Source organism: Ptychodera flava, chromosome 12 (genome assembly GCF_041260155.1).
Source record: "Ptychodera flava strain L36383 chromosome 12, AS_Pfla_20210202, whole genome shotgun sequence".
Taxonomy (NCBI): domain Eukaryota; kingdom Metazoa; phylum Hemichordata; class Enteropneusta; family Ptychoderidae; genus Ptychodera; species Ptychodera flava.
In genome coordinates, this window is record NC_091939.1 from 34227348 (window position 1) to 34234939 (window position 7592).

Sequence of the window (7592 nt, forward strand, 5' to 3'; positions counted from 1 at the left end):
TACTATGGTCTTTAGGCCTGGCAAGGCACATGCGCCTGCATGCATGGATGGAACTTTGCCTGAATAGGAGTGACGTCATCTTATACGCATGCGCAGATGTTAATTTGTCTCTGTTGTTGGCAGCCTACATTGTTCATGTTGTTGGCTGATGTGCAGCGTGAATAAGGTTCAAGCTAATTGGCCAATTTGTAACCACTTATTTGCATATAATTTACCTGAACAATTTTTTTCAAAATTGCAGTTAACTTTCAAATAAATTAAACGCTGTTGAATAAGTGTTGAACCACGTTTGAAAATTTCACAGTGTATGAATTTATCCCCTTTATGTGAACTTTTAATAACTTTGCCCATCAGCTGTAAATAAGTTATGGTAAACAATGTTGAATGCTGTTGAACACTGTTGAACTATGTTCAACAACTTTGAACTCCATCTTCACTCATACACAAATAACCTTCAGTTCATCGTTGATCTGTGTTGAACACTGTTGAACATTGTTGAACAACGTTGAACAACTTTCAACCCAATCTTTACTCATCCACAAACAACCTAGAGTTCGTCTTGAACACTGTTGAACAATGTTGAATATTGTTGAACACTGTTGAACAACTTTCAACTCCATCTTCACTCATCCACAAATAACCTTCAGTTCGTCATTGAACTGTGTTGAACAATGTTGAACGTTGTTGAATGCTGTTGAACAATGTTTAACAACTTTCAACTCCATCTTCACTCATCCACAAATAACCTAAAGTTCATCGTTGAACTGTTGAACAACTTTCAACCCAATCTTTACTCGTCCACAAATAAGCTAGAGTTTGTTGTTGAACGCTGTTGAACAATTTGAACAATGTTGAACAACTTTCAACACCATCTGCACTCATCCACAAAAAACCAACAGTTCATCGTTGAACATTGTTGAACGCTGTTGAACACTGTTGAACACTGTTGAACAACATTCAACCCCATCTTTACTCATCCACAAACAACCTAGAGTTGTTGAACGCTGTTGAACACTGTTGAACAACTTTCAATTCAATCTTCACTCATCCACAAATAACCTAGAGTACATCGTCAAACTGTCTTGAACACTGTTCATCCTTGAATGCTGTCAAACAGTGTTGAATGTTGTTGAACGCTGTTGAACAATGTTCAACAACTTTCAACACAATCTTTACTCTTCCACAAATAACCTAGAGTTCATTGTTTAACTGTGATGAACACTGTTGAACGCTATTGAACAATGTTGAACACTGTTGAACAACTTTCAACTCCATCTTCACTCATCCACAAAAAACCTAGAGTTCATCGTTGAACTGTGACAAACACTGTTGAACGTTGTTGAACGCTGTTGAACAACATTCAACCACATCTTTACTCATCCACAAACAACCTAGAGTTCGTCGTTGAATGCTGTTGAATAATGTTGAACAACTTTAAACTCCATCTTCACTCATCAACAAATAACCTAGAGTTCATCGTTGAACTGTGATGAACACTGTTGAACAACTTTCAACCCAATCTTTACTCATCCACAAATAAGCTAGAGTTCATCGTTGAACAATGTTGAACGACTTTCAACCCAATCTTTACTCATCCACAAACAACCTAGAGTTTGCTGTTGAACGCTGTTGAACAACTTTCAACTCAATCTGCACTCATCCACAAAAAACCAGCAGTTCATCGTTGAACATTGTTGAACATTGTTGAACACAGTTGAATGACTTTCAACCCAACCTTTACTCATCCACAAACAACCTAGAGTTCGTCGTTGAACGCTGTTGAACAATGTTGAAAAACTTTCAACTCCATCTTCACTCATCCACAAATAACCTAGAGTTCATCGTTGAACTGTGTTGAGCACTGTTGAACGTCGTTGATCGCTGATGAACAACATTCAACCGCATCTTCACTCATCCACAAACAACCTAGAGTTCATCGTTGAACGCTGTTGAACAATGTTGAACAACTTTCAACTCCATCTTCACTCATCCACATATAAGCTAGAGTTCATCGTTGAACTGTGATGAACACTGTTGAACGTTGTTGAACGCTGTTGAACAACTTTCAATCCCATCTTCACTCATCCACACATAAACTAGAGTTCATACTTGAATGCTGTCAAACAATGTTGAATGTTGTTGAACGCTGTTGAACAATGTTCAACAACTTGCAACACAATCTTTACTCTTCCACAAATAACCTAGAGTTCATTGTTGAACTGTGATGAACACTGTTGAACGCTATTGAACAATGTTGAACACTGTTGAACAACTTTGAACTCCATCTTCACTCATCCAGAAATAAGCAAGAGTTCATTGTTGAACTGGAACACTGTTGAACGCTGTTGAACAATGTTGAACAACTTTCAACTCCATCTCCACTCATTAACAAATAAGCTAGAGTTCATCGTTGAACTGTGATGAACACTGTTGAACATTGATGAACAATGTTGAATGACTTTCAACCCAATCTATACTCATTCACAAATAATCTAGAGTTTGCAGTTGAACGCTTTTCAACAATGTTCAACGACTTTCAACCCAATCTTTACTCATCCACAAATAAGCTAGAGTTCATCATTGAACAATGTTGAATGACTTTCAACCCAATCTTTACTCATCCACACACAACCTAGAGTTTGCTGTTGAACGCTGTTGAACAATTTTCAGCAATGATGAACAACTTTCAACTCCATCTGCACTCATCCACAAAAAACCAACAGTTCATCGTTGAACATTGTTGAACACTATTGAACACAGTTGAATGACTTTCAACCCAACCTTTACTCATCCACAAACAACCTAGAGTTCGTCGTTGAACGCTGTTGAACAATGTTTCAACAACTTTCAACTCCATCTTCACTCATCCACAAATAACCTAGAGTTCATCGTTGAATGCTGTCAAACAATGTTGAATGTTGTTGAACGCTGTTGAACAATGTTCAACAACTTTCAACACAATCTTTACTCTTCCACAAATAACCTAGAGTTCATTGTTGAACTGTGATGAACACTGTTGAACGCTATTGAACAATGTTGAACACTGTTGAACAACTTTGAACTTCATCTTCACTCATCCACAAATAAGCAAGAGTTCATTGTTGAACTGGAACACTGTTGAACGTTGTTGAACAATGTTGAACGACTTTCAACCCAATCTTTACTCGTCCACAAATAACCCAGAGTTTGCTGTTGAACGCTGTTGAACAATGTTGAACAACTTTCAACTCCATCTTCACTCATTAACAAATAAGCTAGAGTTCATCGTTGAACTGTGATGAACACTGTTGAACATTGTTGAACAATGTTGAATGACTTTCAACCCAATCTTTACTCGTTCACAAATAACCTAGAGTTTGCAGTTTAACGCTGTTCAACAATGTTCAACGACTTTCAACCCATTCTTTACTCATCCACAAATAAGCTAGAGTTCATCGTTGAACAATGTTGAATGACTTTCAACCCAATCTTTACTCATCCACACACAACCTAGAGTTTGCTGTTGAACGCTGTTGAACAATTTTCAGCAATGATGAACAACTTTCAACTCCATCTGCACTCATCCACAAAAAACCAACAGTTCATCGTTGAACATTGTTGAACACTGTTGAACACAGTTGAATGACTTTCAACCCAACCTTTACTCATCCACAAACAACCTAGAGTTCGTCGTTGAACGTTGTTGAACAATGTTCAACAACTTTCAACTCCATCTTCACTCATCCACAAATAACCTAGAGTTCATCGTTGAACTGCGTTGAACACTGTTGAACGTTGTTGTACGCTGTTGAACAACATTCAACCCCATCTTTACTCATCCACAAACAACCTTGAGTTCGTTGTTGAACGCTGTTGCACAATGTTGAACAACTTTCAACTCCATCTTCACTCATCCACAAATAACCTAGAGTTCATCGTTGACCGCTGATGAACACTGTTGAATGCTGTTGAACAATGTTCAACAACTTTCAACACAATCTTTACTCTTCCACAAATAACCTAGAGTTCATTGTTGAACTGTGATGAACACTGCTGAACGCTATTGAACAATGTTGAACACTGTTGAACAACTTTCAACTCCATCTTCACTCATCCACAAATAAGCTAGAGTTCATCGTTGAACTGGAACACTGTTGACATTGTTGAACAATGTTCAACAACTTTCAACCCAATCTTTACTCATCCACAAATAAGCTAGAGTTCATCGTTGAACAATGTTGAACTCTGTTGAACACTGTTGAACGACTTTCAACCCAATCTTTACTCATCCATAAACAACCTAGAGTTCGTTGTTGAACGCTGTTGAACAATTTTGAACAATGTTGAACAATTTTCAACTCCATCTTCACTCATCCACAAATAACCTACAGTTCGTTGAACTGTGTTGAACACTGTTGAACAATATTGAACATTGTTGTACGCTGTTGAACAATGTTGAACAACTTTCAACTCCATCTTTGAATTTGAAGTTAGATGGCATGTCGCTGGTGTTGTCTATGGACCTAGTAATTGAGTGCTGTGGTAGGAGTGCCATAAAACACTGGGAACACAAAACATTGGATGCATGATAAATAAATAACAAATAAACATAGGGCCAATGCCCCTGAAGCTACTATAGACAGATAGACATGGATACAAAATTAAGTACTTTCTGACTGTATGAAATTATCTCACTAAGATCATCATTGGGATCTGTACACCAAATACTAAAGCTGTCTAACCAGTGGTTTTGAAAAAACAAGCGACTTAACAGTCGACAGAGCTCTGCTGTGCACGTAGAGAATAACTTTTTGTGACACATGTATTGATGATGAAGGTGGATATCTTTGATAGCTCATTTCAGGATGGCCTGAAAAAAATGGCAAAATTAGCTGCAAAATTACAAAATTGAAGATTTCATCATAATTTCAATATATTACATTAAGATAAATCCTAGGAACCTGTATACCAAACATCAAAGGTATCAGATGAGTAACATTTGAGAAACAAAGTTTTTGACCAAAAATGGCAAAAATTGCACCAAAAATACAAAATTGCAGATTTCATTATAATTTCAAAAAATTACATTTAGTTGATCTGTAGGAACCTGTATACCAAATATGAAAGCCATCAAATGAGTACTTTTTGAGAGATAATTTTTTTGACTATAAATAACGAAAATTGCCCTAAAACTACAAAATTGTAGATTTCATCATAATTTGAATATATTCAATATGATTATATATCATATTTTGATCATCCCTATGAACCTGTATACTAAATATCAATGCTGTCAGACAAGCTGTTTTAATGAAAGAAATTTTCAACCAAAAATGACAAAAAATTCCTTAAAATTACAGATTTGCATATTTCATCACAATTTGAACAAATCTAAGTTGGGTTATCCCTAGGGACCTGTATACCAAATATCAAAGCTGTCTGACCAGCGGTTATGAAGATTTTTTTACAAAACAATTGTATCAAGTCTAAAGGTCACACACTGAAGTTATAATTCCAGAATTACACATCACAAAATTACATAAAGTTCGTTGGTAATGTTCAATTTGTCACCCATTTTTTGCTCACGTGTTTACACACGTGGGCATATGTCGCAGCGATGTCTGTCTGTCTGTCTGTCTGTCCGTCTGTGTGTCTGTCTGTCTGTTGGTCCATTATCTCAAAAACGGCTTATCAGATCAGAATCAAATCTGGTACATATATTCAGTTAGCAAATGGCAAGAACTGATTAGTTTTTGGTGGGTCTGGCTTGCATACTTTTTGCTCATTTGCATAATTAATGATTTTAGAAAAAATGGATATATATTAAAAACGACTACACAAAATTTGATGAGATTTGCTACAAATGTTGATCACACCAAGATATATCAGCAGTGGGAACCATTAAGGGTGACATGAAAGATAAATGCTAATTTGCATATTTAATTAACTTTCCTAACTAGGGATATATGTCTGATTTGACTCGATCAAAATTAACCAAACTTGGTATGTATATTAAAGATACTATGATTTAACATTATTGAAAGTCATTAAGCGTTTAATTTCAGCCAATTCCTAATTTGCATATTTCATGAACTTGTTAATTAGGAATATATATTTGAAATGACTGGACCAAAGTTGATGAAACTTGCTACATGTATTGAAGCCACTATGATACAACATTTTTGAAAGTCATTAAACATTTTTACTTCAGCCAATTCCGAATTTGCATATTTAATGAACTTTCCCAATTAGGGATATATATCTGAATTAACTTGATTGTAGTTGTTGAAACTTACTATATACATCAAAGATACTGTGATATAACATTATTGAAAGTCAAAAGACATTTTTACTTCAGCCAAAACCTAATTTTAATATTAAATGAATTTTCATAATTAGGTATATTTATCTTAATGGACTTGATCAAAATTGATGAAACTTACTATGTATATTAAAGACTCTATAATTCAATATTATTAAAAGTCATCAAGCACTTTCTCTTCAGCCAATTCCTAATTTGCATATTTAATGAACTTTCCTAATAAGAGATATATGTCTGAATTGACTTGACCAAAGTTGACAAAAGTTGCTACACATATTGCAGATTCCATGATACATCATTACTGACAATCACTAAGCATTTTTACTAAAGCCACTTCCTAATTTACATATTTAATTAACGTTGCTTATTAGGGATATATACCGGGATTTACTTGATCAAAGTTGGCAAAACATGCTATGTACATTGATGATTATACCAGGTACTAGATCAAAACAATATATAAAGTCATTTCACATTTTCATGTCAGCTTATTTATTTGCATATCTAATGAGCTTTCACAGCTCGGCATATATGGCTTAAAGGACTTGGCCAAGGGTAATTACACTTGCTAGATAAAGTGGTGATACAATAAGAGCAGTAAAATTACTTTAATATTTTTATTTCAGCTAATTACATATTTGTATACTTCATGACCTTTTAGAATTAATCGGCGGTGATTATTGTTCATTATGTTGATCATAATAATTTCAATGAAGTTGCAAACATGTGGCAAAGGTTCAAATTTACACATAACTTCAATATATAATGAAACACGTGAGCATTTACAGTTCATATCTGGTTGATTATATCTAGCCTACTTGTTTATCATAAATGGCGTTTCCTTGACTATGCCAAAAGCATAATAGCAACAAGTAAACAGATCATCGAGGCTTTGTTAAATTTGCTATGATTTGAAAACAACAATAACAAAACATCACTATCATCATCATCATCATCAACAACAAGAACAGCAACATGTATGATGTACATAAAAGAAAGAGCTATTGTAGTCGATCACGGTCAAAAAAGCAAGTTGAGCTGAAGTGTGTATGGCTTCGACGAGTCGAAAACTTACTTGCTCGTAGGTCTGTACATGTAGCAGACAAAAGTGTCTAACCCACAGGTGTTTGAAATTGGCAATGTGGTGTAAGCAGAAAGAATGAATTTGTTACTCTGGCCAGGACTACTTGCGCCTGTAGCCTAAACCACGGTCCCGTGCTTCGCAAACTACAACACTGACCAGTGGAGCTCAGAGTCAATAACAGGTCAAAGGTCAGTTGTGAATCGGTAG